The sequence below is a fragment of the Mycteria americana genome, chromosome 14, assembly GCF_035582795.1.
Source record: "Mycteria americana isolate JAX WOST 10 ecotype Jacksonville Zoo and Gardens chromosome 14, USCA_MyAme_1.0, whole genome shotgun sequence".
Classification (NCBI taxonomy): Eukaryota; Metazoa; Chordata; class Aves; order Ciconiiformes; family Ciconiidae; genus Mycteria; species Mycteria americana.
The window spans coordinates 18,569,907-18,585,613 of NC_134378.1; the positions used below are offsets into that span (position 1 = coordinate 18,569,907).

General features: G+C 52.4%; 1 protein-coding gene across 6 annotated transcripts in view; it reads right to left on the reverse strand.

The window, feature by feature from the left end:
- The window catches only part of SLC35H1 (solute carrier family 35 member H1), a 38,370-nt gene that overhangs the window by 845 nt on the left and 21,818 nt on the right, over positions 1-15,707 (reverse strand). The window contains exons 10-12 of one of the 6 annotated variants that reach the window (XR_012777885.1): positions 4,240-4,397; positions 2,592-3,101; positions 867-1,140 (exon numbers count right to left, since the gene is read on the reverse strand). The gene's annotated coding sequence lies outside the window, so the exon portion shown is untranslated. Of the gene's footprint in view, positions 1-37; positions 1,141-2,591; positions 3,102-4,239; positions 4,398-12,040; positions 13,035-15,707 lie in introns of those variants that run through there. The other 5 variants (XR_012777883.1, XR_012777881.1, XR_012777884.1 and 2 more) reach the window with 5 other exon arrangements.

Genomic DNA, 15,707 nt, shown 5'->3' on the forward strand with positions numbered 1-15,707 from the left:
ATCTATATCAGCAAAACCAACAGAACTGGACAAAATCCTAATTTACCATGGTCTGTAAAAGAGGCTGAAGTGCCTATTTCCAGTGAGGCGAATTTGAAATTGAAAGAGGAAAACGAGTGCATTGAAGAGATCAGAAGCTCCTTTCCAAGTGCGTATCTGGTACAGGTAATTACTAACTGACCTGGAGGGGCTCTTGAAATCGACCTAATGCAGCAGATTCTGGTGCTCAGAGTGACTCCAGGGCTGGGGACAGGCATGTACGTGCAGTACCCCCAGCTGAGAGGCTGGCATGACAGGACAGGCTGCTGTGCAGTCAGGGGGCTAGCAAGGGAAAATGCAAGGCCTGAGGCCAGGCAGGTGTTGCGGAAGAAGGTAACAGTGGTCTGCGTGGTGCTCACCCCCATAAGTATCCTAAGCCTAGCCAGAGTATGTACAGCTGGAAGAAAGGGACTGGTTAGCTGTTGGAAGCTGGAAACTTGCCCTTGCATGGGGCAGGTCAGTTTGCAGTGATGGGGAAAGGAGGGCTTGGAGCCTAGCCTGGAGTGGCTGCGCTGACACACTGGGAAAGGATGGATGGGGAGTCTGCTCAGATGAGCTCAGCAGCTGAGGCACTGGATCTGGACCACGAGGTGGAGGCTGCAGTCCCTCCTCCAGTGCTGAAGGGTGCAGAAATGCAACATACCCTGCTGACAGGACTGCATGTTATTAGTTTCTCCACAGAGACCACAGTAAAGAACAGCAGTTCCTTGTGTGAGCCTGGGGATATCCCCTTCCCCAGCAGCACTTTCTTGCCTCTCAACTCAGCTTGGGCACCTGCTCCGCTCAGCTGTTGCTTTTATGGCTACAGATGAAGCAGTGCAACTTACCCTTTGGCTCCCAGCCACATGCTCCCTGCTGCCAGCTCACCCCAGGACCAGGTCCATTAGCTGTTGCCTCTGGCAGCTCCCCTTGCTTCCCAGCCCTTGTTGCTTTTCACTCACAGGCGTTAAAGGTTCCTTTCGAGACACACCTTTCTGCTTCCTCTGCAATCCAGGCATTTCTTTAATAAATAGCATTTGTACTGGCTCTGTGATGTCTATTTGGCTCCAAGCTTTCATCTCCACTGCTGGTTGTGCCCAGCATGAAATGCTGCCACTCAGCCTATAAAAATTAATGGTTGGGGCAGTTATTTGTAGCAGTCATTCAGCATTTGCCTTGCTGGTCCAGTCCCAGACTATAGCCTGAAGAAAGCCCAACAGCAAGTGTTTGGCTCTGCTAGTGGGCAGGCAGACAGTGTGACTGAGAGGTGAGCCAGGGAGAATGATGCCCTGCTGTGGGAGGTGTTTGCACAATGCCTGTCCATCAGTGGCACAGGGACTCATTCCAAGTTGTTTGCTCTCAAGTCCTACAGCTAGATGCATGGCTCACCACCTAGGCATTGCAAGAGAGTGGATAGCTGAAGCTATGCCCTAGATATACAATATAACAACCAGTGCAAAGAAAATGGAGGAAAGGCAGAGGTTTGGGCTATCAGGTCTGGGCTGCATCCAAGGGTCCCAGCTAGATGGAAAGCTTAGGACAGGGCTAACTGGCAGGAGGAGCATGATACAGCCTCCTTTTGTCATCCTCTCCCTAGTAAATACACATGCACGCACACTCACTCTCACACACACACTCTTTTGTGGCCCTGACACCAGCCAAGAGCAGAGAGAAACAGGGCTCAAAGCAATCATAATCTTCCCATAACAATGGTAGAACCGTGGTGCACTGAAAGCCACAATCTGGCTGCAAAAAGCTGTGGAGAGGATGTAAGCTGGAAAATAGTTGTTTATTTCCGGTACTAGGATGGTCTTTGGACTCACATCCCAGGAAGGCAGAGTGATCTGAGCACTTCTGGAGTACACTAGTGCTGAGTCCAGCACTCTGAAGGATATGCACTCTGGATTGGGAAGACCACCATAATGTGGTTGGGAGGGACCAGCAAAGCCCCCCTACACTGAAGGGATAGGAAGCCCTATCCAGTTCCTACATCTGGAAGGTGCAGCATCAGACCCAGCTCTGCTTATCTTTCATCGTGCCCAGTCCCCTCTGACTGAAATCCTGCTCAGCCACCACTACTATTAGATCCACTGCTTTTAACAGACAATATATGTGCATATCTAGTCAATCCCCCAGCTTCCTTTATCCCCCTGACAGCCCCTGTTGTACTGAGTTCTCTTTAAAGTTATGCTTTCCTTGTGCCATTTATTGTTCTGCTGTTGCCAGTAGCAGGCTTCTCTGCATATATGATAAGCTTCTACAGCTTCTCCAAAGTGCAACTGCAGGAATCTGAACCTCCCAAAAGACATGTTGTAAGTGCATCATGTTGAGCTCCTCTGCTCACTCAATTACCAGGATCCAGAGAATGATCCTAACTTTCTAAAAATGTTAGTATTTCCAAACTGTGCAATTGTGTCTTCCCTACTACTTTTCAAATAGCCCAGTATAGGTATTTTTAGAATAGATTCAAACATAGTCCATCACGGCCTTTGTGCACATAACTAAGTATTCACCAGTTTAGCTGTTGTACGCCTGCCTTTCCTTTTTCCAGGGATACCGTCCTACTAACCTACCTTGAAACTGTCTTTGTCTTGAAGTTAGCTGGGGCATAGAATCATAGAATGGCATCTCTTGACTGTTTTCACCGCTTCACAGGGTAAAGTCTATGAGATACTCTTACGGGCTGAAAGTCCTCCAGAGCCATAGCTATGGCTGCAGCTTTTATGAACACACATTCTGAATCACATTTTGCAGCCTTTTACAGGGATATGGTTTAGGGCCACATTTGTTGTAACTTGGGAGTTTTCTGGGAAATGCTCCTACTTTCTGTAGGTGCTCCATATCCGTTGCCAGTGGTGGTTTCTCCTCTCCAATGGGTGCTCCTCTGGGTGGGCAGAGGAGTCCTCTTGCCCAGCAGACTTCTGCTGTTGAAGCTTCTGGCTCTTGTACATACACTTGCCTTTCCTTTTATGCTGTATGCAGAATTCCGCAGATTAGTCTGTGTTCACAATTCTCACACATCCTCAGCTCCAAGGTTTTACTGCAGGTCTTTAATTCTGTCACATATTGATTGACTGTTTCTGCTTGCAGGAAAAGGATTGGAAATGTTAAAATGATTCATTGTTTTGTGGGGTACACAGCCACATTTGTCGTGTTTACATTTTCCCTTACACATTCCTTTCCTCCTCCCACCCGAGGCACAGAGACTGGGGCTTTTGCGTTAGTGCTTCTTTCATCTGCACTAATTGCTGTTAAGTGGATCTCAAACTGCCTGACAGTTTCTGTTCTCTACTGCATCCCAGCAGGGAACAATTTAACACTGGACCCTGTGATATGCTTGTTAGTTCTTCCAAGGGCTCCTGGAAACCACTAAAGTTCATACTTAAATTTTGTCAGAGCCACCTTGCAAAGAGAAGCATATGTATGAAGAAAAGATTGCCTCCATTGGGGCTGCTACTGAACCAGCCCTGGCAAAAGTGACTTAGCTTTCTGAACAGTGAATTGCAGGGGGTTAAAAATAATTTCCCACAGTATCTTTTTGTGCCCCCTGTCCTGAGAACTTGACATTGTGCAAGCACAGACCACAGAGACCACCAATGACAGCACACCCCCCCTGGGACATGGGGAGGGAAGTCTCATCTGCTTGCGGACACTGTGGAGTTCAATGCACGCTGGGAGAGTCAAGCAGCGGTGTGCTCTGCACTCAGCAAGGATGAACAAGCCAGCCAAAAGCTCTGCATTGCCATTGCTAAGCGCACTGCAAGTCCTTCCTTCCTCCACCAGTATCTGGAGACAACAGGCTGGTGACCCTAGAGGCACCTCCTTTTGCCCAGCAGCAGCTAGCCCATAAGTCAGCTCTCCAGCAGATCATGTTTGCCCATTGCCTTCTTCACTAGGCTTCAGAGCCACCAAGGCACACACACTGGTTTGGCATTTAGCCCCTCCTGGCCCTGGGCTGGCAAACAAGGCCCTGAGTCCCTCACACAGGCACGGTGCTGTGGTTCAGTCCATGGCACACACAGTGATCCTCCAGTGCTGGTGCTGGGGAGCTGCCTCCTTGCAGAGCAGCAGCCTGTAAGGGCAGCTGGGCGAAAACGAGCCCATTGCCCCTGTGGTGCACTGGGAGCCTTGGCCTCCAGGCTGCCAGGATCTGGAAGGCCATGCCCGAGTAGGGCCATGCAATGTTCAGAGTGTGGCTCCTTAGGGAACCGTTGAAATTACCTTTGGAGAAACAGCAGCAGCCTGCACCATGGCCCTGGGGCAGAGATGAGGAGCAGGCTACACATGCCACTTCCTTCTCTTAAACTTCAAACGCACCATCAGACCTAAATTATTCACTTGTAATCCCTGGAGCTGGCAGCAGCTCAGAGAGGATCCAGCTCAGGTGATAAGAAGGAAGAAAGAAAAAAAAGAACCCATTAAATTTAAAAACCTCTGAGAGTCATAAAATGTAAAAATATATTCAGGACAGGAGCCAGGCCAGCATGGGAAAGCTGGGTGCAAGCAGGGTCTGACACTGGCAGGTCTCTGAGCATGAGGGGGGTACCATGTAAGATGAGGGAACCTGAGGCTAAGAAGGCTGGTGGGGCTTGGTGATCCTGGGTGCTCAGCTCTGCTACCTCTTCTAACTCCTCACGGTCCTTTATCCTCTCTCTGTGGTGTAGATGGAGTGAGAAAAGAGCAGAAAACACATGCAGAGGGAGTAGAGCTGGGCTAAGAGTGTCCAACCCAGGCTGAGAGCAGAGTCCTGCTCTCCAAGGCGGCAGTCAAGGGACTGCCCTCTCCCTCTCCGCAGCCAGACCCGTCTCAATCTCCCCGGAGAAGGTGTTTGGGATCCCCAAAGCCAAGGTGTGGAGCAGCTGTGTCACGGTGCCAGCAGCACCCAGCAGCCCTATCCCCAGGGACACGACCAAGATGCCCAGAGCTGCCTTGGCTCCTGCAACATACTTGGAAAGCTCTTGTTTACTGGGATCTAATGCAGTTACAAAGCTAACTGAAAACAGAGAGCAGCTCCTGGCAAGGCACAGGCTGCAGAGAGCTGGAATGAAAAGCATTTAAAATGTCTTGCACCAGCCTGGCTGCTCCTGTGCCCACCAGCTTCGGTCTGCTCATGCAGTGTGTGCTCCATCACCTCTGAAATGAACTGCATCAATCAGGGAGAAATACTCCCATCTCAAGCCTGGAAACATACCCTGGCACAGCTCCCCAGGGGCCAGCACCCCTCCCCATCTGCCAGGTACAGAGCAAGCAGCAGGCACCTGAGGGTACTGCTGCTTTGCCCTGTGCCATGCAGAAGCATCGGCAGCCAGTGGCACAGCTGCACCCAGCTCAATCTCCATAGCACAGTGAGCCCAAGCCCCACACCTCTGCCTTAGGCCAGGCTATGCAAAAGCAGGAGGGTCTGACAACAGGGTGGTGGGCACCCACTAGCTCAGCCCTTCCCAGAAGCTCTGGGGATAGCTTCAGGAGACACAGGAGAGATGACAATGTCCTGGCTCAGTCTCAGTGGCTCTGCAGTCAGAGTTGCTGACAACACCACAGGGAAGGTCTTCAGTCTAAGCTCTGTCCAGGCAGGTGGGCAGCTCTCTTCAGCTTCACCTGCTGTCAGTGGCACATTGCAAATGGCTGTGGGGAGGACAGACAGAGAGCAGCAATGCAGACACTGACCATGTCTGCCAGCAGAACCCTGATCCCAGGCATTCAGTGCCCTGGCAGACCTCCGCAGGGCAGAGGGGAGGACTCAGAGAGGACTGTGCCTCACAGCAGTTGGGAGAAGTGGTGGCTTTAGAGTCTCAAGAGCCTTGTGCATCCTCTTGTTGCAGTCCACCGGCTCTCCATCCCCAATGCTCTGGACCCAGACCCAGGCTGAGCTTTGTGTTTCCAGCCTCTTTGCAACATAGCTCAAGCTGCCTGAGCTGACTCAAATCCTGGGGCTCCATATCAGCTCCCATCTACGTATCCGAGATGAGAAAAGGGGCTGCAGACACTGCTGGGGTTGCACCAACCTGGCTTGGAGGGGGCAGGCTGAGACTGTTACTCACCAAGACTCTGCAGACAGAGCAGCTGCACCTCCCGCCTTGGCTGCACCTCCCAGTGAAGGCTGCCGGGCACTTGCAGAGAGCATGGATCACTCCTCAGAAGAGCAGCCAGATGGGAAGGTCTGTGTGAGCCTGATAACAGCTGCTGCTTGGCTCCTCTCCCTGGCAGGCCTGCATGGGGCACACAAGTGCCAGTGTCTGGGGCTCCAGGAAAAGGGAGGGGCTACATGCCCCGAGGCCAAGCTGGCATCTCTGTCCTTGAGAGCCCCCAACACAGCTCCTCCTGCTAGAACCTCCCCAGGGAGTGCAGAGCGACTGCTCACCCCCACGGTGTAAGGGTAGGTGGGAAGTGCATACCCTCAGTGCGGTCAGACACTTTGCAGATGCTGAGCCAGGCTCCTCATGCCTCTGGCAAGCACAGAACTGGGTGCTGTGGCACAGAGTGAGAAGCCAGCACCTCTTCCCTACCAGGGCTCAAGGAACTTGTCCCTGCCCTAAGGCGGACTGAAGGACATGGAGTGGCTGGCTCTGGACCACCGAGGGCAGGACGGGAGCCCAAGGCCAGGCAAGTGCTTCACTTGCACTGAGATGCCAGCAGAGATGCCATGGATGCAAGGGGTAAGGCCAGGTGAGAAAGAAGAGGAAGGCCTGGCTGTTAGTGGCAGGAGTGCTAAAATTCACTATTAAACTACACTCTAAACTGATTTTTAAAGTTCTCTTTCCTCTGGACATGGTGAAAACATAGTGCCAAGTAAGCTGCCCCCACTTTTCTGCACAGCAATCAATAACCCATCATTGCATCGAAGTGGGCAACTTCACCCAGCCCACACTGATTCCAATTCATCCACCCTCCACCAAAGGCATCTCAACAAGCAAAGCAGCTCTATGCTTCTTCACCTGCTGAACCAACACAGCACCAGAGCCAGGGTGCTGAGCAGGCTGGGGCAAATAAGCAAGGATGGAGGATGTTTCCTGGGTGTGGAAAGGAGAGGAAGGCCTGGGAAAGGTCTCCTGATGCCCGGGGACCATGGAAGCCACAGGACAAACAAGAAGGTCACTAGTTCAGCAAAAGTTTATGCATACTTCTGCATCAGAACTTGCTGCCTCAGTCCTGGCAGTCTTGCAATTTAGATGGAGGATAGATGTGATGGCAAAGACAAAACCTGGGCTTTTCAACTCATTTTCACACTCTGTGCCTGTGAGATGGGCTTGACTTGTTAGGTAGGTGAAGATACCACAATGATTGTACGGGGAAGGAGGTAGAAAACAAGGCAGAGAGAGTGGATTGCAATCAGTCACAAGACAATCAAAACAAAAACTAAAGCCCAAGGTCCAGCACTTGGCTTTTTCTCATGCAAACCTCTCTGCACCCTTGTTATCAGCAAATCTGGAATCAACCTCCATTCCCTGCAGGTAAGGAAGGAGGTGAGAGGGATCAGCAAGGCATTGCAAAATTGGTTCTATTTTTAGATGTACAGGAGGCCTCTGAAGGAACAAGGGACTGCCCATCACCTCTGTTTCCACATGACAAAGGTACTAGCACTTCCTGGGCCAGCAGTGCCCAAACTTTTGGGAGGTACTGTCCTTGGCTGTGGAGTCAGTACAGGCCTTTCTTTGGGCATCTTGACACTTTAGGGCCATGAATGTCCTCAGCAGGCTCCCCCCTACCCGCTGGGACCCTCCCCACCTCTTCCTGGCTTTTCCAGGAGATCTGGGCAACAGGGCTGCAGCTCCTGGCCTGGCTCCATGGCAGAGGCTGTGCTCACCTCCTGCCCCGCAGCACCAGGGAAGGGCAGAAGCAGCAGCAAGGAGCGCATGATGCTGAGGCAGGCAGCACCCTTACCCTGAAGATGGCTGCAGGTGCCACTTCTGCACCAGTTGGAGAGACTTTTCTTCCTCCACAAGACCAGTGACTTGGTTCTGCAGCAGCCCTATGCTGACATCCAGACCCCAGCAGAGCAGCAAAGAACAGGCTCCCCACTGGAGTTACACCCCACTGACCCCACCCTTTGCCAGTTCTTTGTGGCTTGAGGGTGCGCAGATCCCAGCACCCCATCCCACCCCAGCTGCTCGCTGCCGCAGAGCAGATCCAGGCAAACCACTCGTCAGGAACAAAGCCCTTTCCTGAGTGGGCTGGGCTGCCTTGCCTGCGACTAAATATTCAGAGGCACTGTGCACTAGCCCTTTGATCAGCAATTTATCTCTTCATGCCACAAGTTTCGTGGAGCCTAGCGTTTCCGCCCCATGCTCAGCCTAGGTCCCAGGAGCCTGGAAGACAGGTGTGAGGAATTAGCTACAGGGACTAATGCTCTGACAGGAACCAGCACCAAAAGCACGGGACAGAGCGTAATGTTTATTACATTTGAAGCAAAGCAAACATGTGGCCTACTTATGTATCTAGAGAGAATTAATTGGGGAGCTCCACAAAGCAGCAGATTATAAATTAGAATAATTTTCACCAACTTCAGCCCATTCATCTTATTTCACACCAGGCCTGTCAGCTCAGCCTGATGCGGCTGTCTGCAGCTCCAGACCCGCAGGCTGCTGTCTGGTGGCACCAGGGGACTGTCAGCAGCCAGCCCCATGGGCACTGCATGCCTAAACTCCCAGGAAGCATGTGGGGTCAAGCCAAGGCACACGCCTTGAATGGGAAGCAAACTCAGAGCCTTGCGGACAGCTCCAGAGGTGCTGAGTGCCACCAGCTGTCATCTGCAGAGGTATCCAGAGTGCTCTGCTCCAGGGACTGGCCACAGAGAGCAGAGATGCCGGGTGCCTGCCCTGTGCTCCTCCATCCCCCTTCACTCGCTGGCAGCCAGCAGAGGGGTGGGGGGCCAGCAGGGCTGCGCATGCACCTCCTTACCCTCCCCACCCCAGTTAGGATCCTGGGTTAGGGACCAGGCTTTGCTGATGTGACGTAACAGGCAACCTCAGGCCAAGGTCAGGTGGAGACTCCCTTTGCACAACTTAGAGGTCACTCCTGGGGACACCACCCATGATGTGCAGGTGCCTACCTGGAGCTGCTGGGAGTGTAATGCTCTGCACGCCCAAGGCACTGGGGGCCTTGGAATCACACCTCATGGAGGAGCAACCCATTCACAGACATTCCTGTGCAAGGAGCAACAGTGGTCAGAAACTGGCAAAGCAGCTTGTGCCTGAGGCACTCTAGCCCTCACAGCCCAGAGCCCAGTAGGTGCCCCCGAGGCATTTCAGGGATTCTGGCGAGGAGCCAAAACACCCAGAGCAGAGCAGCCACTGCCTCCCAGATGGTGGGATCTTGCCGGCACCTCTCAAAGCAGAGGATTAGAGTAACTCTGATATGGTCTATACTTATAGATGCCAAGGGGACAGCACGCAAAATACCATATTGATGCTGGGATCATTTATCTCCAAAAGGTCACCTGCTGCCTCACTGGAAGGAATGTTAAAAGAGCCAGTGGAGATGGCTGGGCAACACCTGAAAAGGAGGATCTATTCCTGAAGATGCAGTTCGGGTCAGACCACAGCCACCAGGATCTCAACTCTCCTGCCCTTCACAGTGATCAGAGGTGGACAGAACCAGAGGTGGGATCAGAGCCTCACAGCACCCACCCATGTGCAAATGAGAGCACTCCCAGGAAGGTGTCTGCAGGGCTCCAGACACAGTCAAAATGGTTTCCACAGGGAGCAGCAAAAGTCTGGCCCAAGAGGCCTTCTAGCTCATGTTGTGTCTCCAGAGTGGCCAGAAGCAACTGCCTGGAGCAGAACAGGGACAGGGCAAGCAGGTGTGATGCACTTCCTGACACTCTCCCAGACTCCAACAGTTTTCAGCTCAAAGAGACACATGCCAATTTGTACTCGGTCTTTTCCACAAAACTATCCAGAAGCAGGATGTCCCAGGAGCTAGCATGCTGCCAAGGGCTTCAGAGATGCACATAACAGCCTTGCCTCAGCTGACAGGGCCAGGCAAGCTTCATCCCATGGCAGGGACTCCTGTCAACCTGTTTTTAGCAGCTGTAGCAACCTGCATTGACACACAAGCTGCCTGGTTCAGCAAGCCCACCAGAGTCCACACTGGTAAGGGCAGAGCCCACCAGACACCCTAGACCAGATGTGGCATGCCCCACATACTGGGTCCCATCCAGCTGCTGCCTTGTCCTTCCTGGCTCTAACTGTGCAGGGAAGCCCAGGGTTTCCGGATGGGCACCAGGTGAGGAGTGCCTGCCACAGCCTGGTCCCATGCAAGAGTAGCTTTCTACGCCTTCATTGCTGCTCTCTGTGTGTCAGCTGCAGCCCCCACTCTGCACCCGGCTGGCTGATAATTTGTGTTATAAAGAGAGAGTTTGTTCAAATGGCATTACTAATTAGTATAGAAATACTATCAGCATCGTTAATGCATTCCAAACAGTTCTGCACGTTGGCACCATGTGAAAGCAGCACTGGGGCAGAGACCAAGGTGGCAAAGCCAGGCGAGGGCCCGGACTGAGCCCAGCTCAGTTCTGCTGACGCTGAGCAGTGAAACAGCATTGTCTCTGCCCCAGCACTGCTCTCCCTGGTACAGCAATCAGTAAAAGTTGGACCAGGACGGATTTGTGTCTGTGTGTGTGTACAAGCATACACGTGTGTGTGGTAGGGAATCATGATGACAGAAACTACCCAGCATGGGAATTTTAGGACAAGAGAGGGAAACTGGTAGAAAGGAACTGAGGCAGGGACATGGGGGTAGCAATAAAACAGAATGTAAAGTGGATGAATTATTTACTGCAAGAAACAATTGTGAAGTCACTTACTCCGGCCCTGTGCATCCAAAATGGTGTCTGCAGCATTTCTCACATCTCCCTGGTGTGCGGAGTGACTTTTTTACAATTGGATGCACGAGGCTGGGGTAATCTTATAAGAGACTCCAGAAAATCAGTTTAGTATTGATCATGTGCTGAATTTAAAGGCTTTCCACATCCATCTGCTGCTGCTACTCAGGTGACAGCTCAGCTGGGACCTGGGTGCTCACTGGGTGCCTGCACCCCAGAGCCACATCATTCGGCTCAACCCAGTGGCTGGGCTGATGCACAGCAGCATGGGGGGCCAAGGCATCACACTGCAGCTCAGTTTATCAGCCAGCAGAGTCACATGGCTGCTCCCCACTGAGCTTTTTGATGAAGTCCCCCCATGGATCAGTCTGCTGTGCTCCTCTCATCCCTGGGACCAGGGGGTTGTGGATTGTAGTGGATCATGCGCTTATCTAACAGGGGCAGCAGCTGCCAGAGACCAACAGAAAAAGGGTGACAGGTTATAGAGAGCAGTTTGCATGGACCAGCACCTAATGCCAACACCCTGCACCAGGGTGACAGCACCTGGCACTGTCCCCAAGGAGGTGCCAGCTGCCACTGCAGGGCAGCCATAGCACCTAGACCTGTTCAGCATAGCCCCTCGCCAGTTCTCACACAGGTGCTGCCAGGAGCCATTGCCTCCTGCATGGAGCAAAGAGTTGGCCTTGGGCATGGAGGAGGGGGCTCTGAGCACCTGCTGCTTCTCTGGATGCTGCAGACAGGACTATAAATTGAACAACCCTTCCTGAGCAGGCAAAGGCCCCTGCAGCCCCTCATCTGGCAGGGTGTGATTGGAGCACAGCTGAAGCACAAAGGGCCCTATCATAGGCAGACCATGCCAGCAAGAGCCTGGAAAAGCTCCAACCCTGGGGAGACAGGGTGACAAGAAAAGGCACACAGAGAGACAGAGCGCAGGGAGGAATACACATGGAACAGAACCTCTGTCCGTGTCTTTAAAGAAGTGTCTCCTGGTGTTTGCCTTGGACTCTGCAGGTCTTCTAGATACGGGACTGCAAAGGGTGAGCCCAGACTCCAGAGACTGGCAGCAGGATAGCTGCTGTGACATGCCCACAAATGTGACAGGAAGAGGGAATTCAGACATTATGGGACTGTTAAACATACTGCATCATGATGAGGTTTCAGTTTTTTCTTTTAATAATATGCATATTGCAAGTTCTTATGAAGTCATGAAAGCTGTGAGCCATGCTGTCCAAAAGACAACCTGCCTTCTGGTGCTAAAATATAAACTTATAAAGCATTTTTGCAAAACAATACAAGTGAAATGTATGAGAAATCTACTGATTTACTGAAAGAGGAGATGTGCAGGGTAGAAAAAAATGACTCTTCCAGGTCCATATTTACTCAACAAAAGACCTATATTCAAATAACTCTTAGAGCAGGTCACTGGCATTCTCACAGAGGTTGAGTGGCTGAAAGTAAGGCTACAACATAAAGAGGCCCTCTTAATCAGAACAGAGAACAGAAATTGTATGGACATGCTTTAAAACATCAGGCGCTTCTTCAAAATCCCCAGGCAAAAGCTTGACTCCAAAAATCCATTTTGCAAAGACACCAACTGGGGTGAAGTGGGACTGAACTGTTGCATAGCTGCCCACAGGTGAAAAAGCACTGACAAGGCAGCACTCTTGACAAAGGGCACTGTCCAGTGAGGACCTCAGTGCACTATAGCTGGTAGGTGCTTAGATGCAGATCTTCAATCTAGACGTTCATAAGCATCCAATTCTTTTGCTGTTGTTGTTGTTGTTGCTGCCGCTGTTGCTTTGTTTTCAATAGCTGCAGCTAAACATTTAACCTTTACGTTGAGGGAATGACCTAAACATGTTCTTCCAGGCTGGTCGGCAGCAAGGCTGTCTCACAGCTAGCAGAGAAATGCCTTTCCTTTCAGCTTGGCAAATCAATATGCTGTGTGGCTGGCAGACTTGCAGGTGTCCCCTGCTCAGAACACATGGAAGGGTCTCAGAGGTGGGATACAAGCATTTCTCCAGATTGCAGGTCTAACAGAGAGGTAGGCACGAACCTCCATCTTCTTGGCAAGCAGGAGAAAAGCAGCTCACAATTTGGAAACCATATAATTGTTCCAGCTGGGAGGCTGGCTCTGGCTGTTGCTGTCCCAAGCCTGTGGCTCTGCCAGCAGATGAGGCACTTATTCAGCATCCTAGGATTTCAGATGGCACAGAAAGAGTTACAAGAAGGAGCAGCAGATTAATCGCGAGTTAATATGGTCCCACGTTTTTTATTACTCTCAGAGTATTAAATTGATAGCCTGGTACCAAAGGCCAGAAGTGTCACCTCTCAACAAGATGAAATCTATGTAGCCCGTGGACAGGGGAAAGCCACAAGATTTATAAAGGCATCCATAAAATTAACATTTGGATGAGCATGTGGGAGAACAGAGACCATGAACTGCAGCAGCAGGTTGGCAAGTACCTGCCGCCTCTGCATTTAGAGCCCAGCAGACATTGTTGACTGGGCGCATCCTCCTGCACTGATGCCTGGCTAAGCAGGGCCGCAGAGCCGCCCTATTGCCAGGAAGGGGCTGCCAGGGAGCTTTTGGGAGATGGTGGCATTTTGGTAGTGCCGTGGGGAGTAAGTGACAAGGGCAGGAACAGGCCAAATCTCAGATCTCCTCGGGGGATCACTCCCTGGCCCTAGTGGTGGAAGCATCTCCCCTCGGTTTGGCTTAGACAGAGACGAAGGCTCAGGCCCTCTCTCCACCCTCAGCTTTCTGCATGGCTCAGTCTGTGCTGTCTGAGCAAGCACCAAATCTGACAAGGCAATGGGACCTGGGGAACATGCGTTTCCACAGATCATGGAGCTCAAGATACTGTCATGCCAGGAGCCAGGAAATGGTGACCCCAGGCACACCTCATTGACCCAGGGAGGCCCTGAGAATACCTTGCCTCTCTCTTGCTGCCACAGGACTCCATCCCCACCCCACCATCCAGGTGCCCGAGGGCTGTCCCCCAGCACAGCAGAGACACTGGACACCCACAACCCTGGCAGCTTTCAGGGTGCACAGCAAGGTGATTATCTCTGGGTGCACGTCACAGTGCGGGCACAGGGCAAAGGGACTGCTGACACACGGGCCTGTTCAATGTTCTGTTACCACTGCTTGTAGAGTCAGGGTCTTGGCATCTCTGGGCCTCTGCCCTTCCTCTGCACAGTGAGGGCAATACTCCAGCCCTACCACAGAACTAGGGACACCACAGACCTGCTGGGATAGCATGGTGCTCAGGGCCACACACTTATCCAGACTGGCTGATCCTGCGCTGCACAGCACACACTTCTACATGTAGACACCATGGCATGTCATAACTGTGTGCACTCAGCCGCGTGCCATGCATGCTGTGCTGCAGGCTCACACACCTGGCGCACTGTCTCAACACGCAGTGCAAATGGAGCCATTACCACTGCTGCCTGCAGTATGACTGCTTGCAATTAAAGGAATGAAATGTTTATACAGGAATAAATCTGTGTTAATGAGGTGAATCCTGCTCCCGCCCTGACAGGCTCTAAAACAAGGCTAGGAACTTGGGGGAAGGGAAAAGGTTCAAATGTGTGCTGCTCCCAGCCAGCAGCTAGGCCTGGGAAGGGAAGTGGGGAGGGAAAGGGGAACAAACTCAGGCAGCTGGCTGGTTGCGTGCAGGAGCCACCAGTTCTTTGATTTCCCCGTCTGGTTCCCCCCACGTGGAATTAGCAGGAGAGACCAGACCATTCTCAGGCTTGCTCAGGCTCAGGAGGTGTTTGAGCTGTTTCCTTCCCTGGGAAGGGGGCTGCACCTGGCTCAAAGATTTAGGAAGAGCACAAGCGATTAGGACAGCAATGCTGCCACAGAGTGGGGACACACTGCTTTGGGCCCTTCAACCTCAACAGCCTGTCTAGAAAAGTCCTTTGCTGAAGCTAGCAGCAGGGGCTATGCAGGAGGAAATCCCTATGCAGGTCATCCTTGCTCTCCTCTATTCCTCAGAAACACTCCACTAATCCCTGTCGCCTGCCTACATGGGAAACCACGGAGACACAGAATCCAATTAGCTTGAAATCCTGCTCTGGCTCCCGCACAGCATCTCCCTCTGATAGAGCTGTGGAGCTGCAGAGATAAACAGTGCATTAGGATTCCAGTGGGGTCTGGCTGGCAGGGATGGCTTTGGAACTGCAGCACCAGCCCGGGGAACGAGTGAGGCACCAGCGTGCCTTTCCCAAGCCTCTCTCTCCACCTCTAATTCATACCAACTCTTCCTCCTTGCTCATCCTGCAGCACCATTCCCTCAGCTGAGCCCAGCTGTGCAAGGTGAAAGCTGAGGACTCGGGCTAGAGCCAGGAGGTCTCCAGGCTGGCTTACCTACCACAGGGCCTGCACTCTTCGCAGGTGGAGAAAAACCTCTTAGGGGCTGAATGGCATCAAAGTCTCTTGGCTGCTGGGGGTGGCCACGGTGGCATGAAGCACAGTGCCAGGGCCCATCTCCTCACCACTGCAACCCCCCAGGACATCTCTGTGCCCAGAGGTCCCTTCAGCACCAGCATGATGCATGTCACCCTCAGCTCCCTTGTCCCTCCTCCAGCAGGGACTGGCCCTGCGTGGCTGTCTCTCTGGAATGACCTGGGGGACAAGCCGGTCCCAACCCCACAGAGACAGCGGGGAAAGGGACTGAAACAGGTAATCCTCCCCTGGACAAGCTCAGCACAGCCTCTAGTCACGGCCAAGCAGAGTGCAAGGGGTAACTGTTGCTGACTCTGTGCTACACCCTGGCTGTGCCTGTGGCAACAAGTCGTCTGTGCCTGATGCTACCACAGCCATGCCTGCCGTACTCACACTCTTCCTTGCACCCAC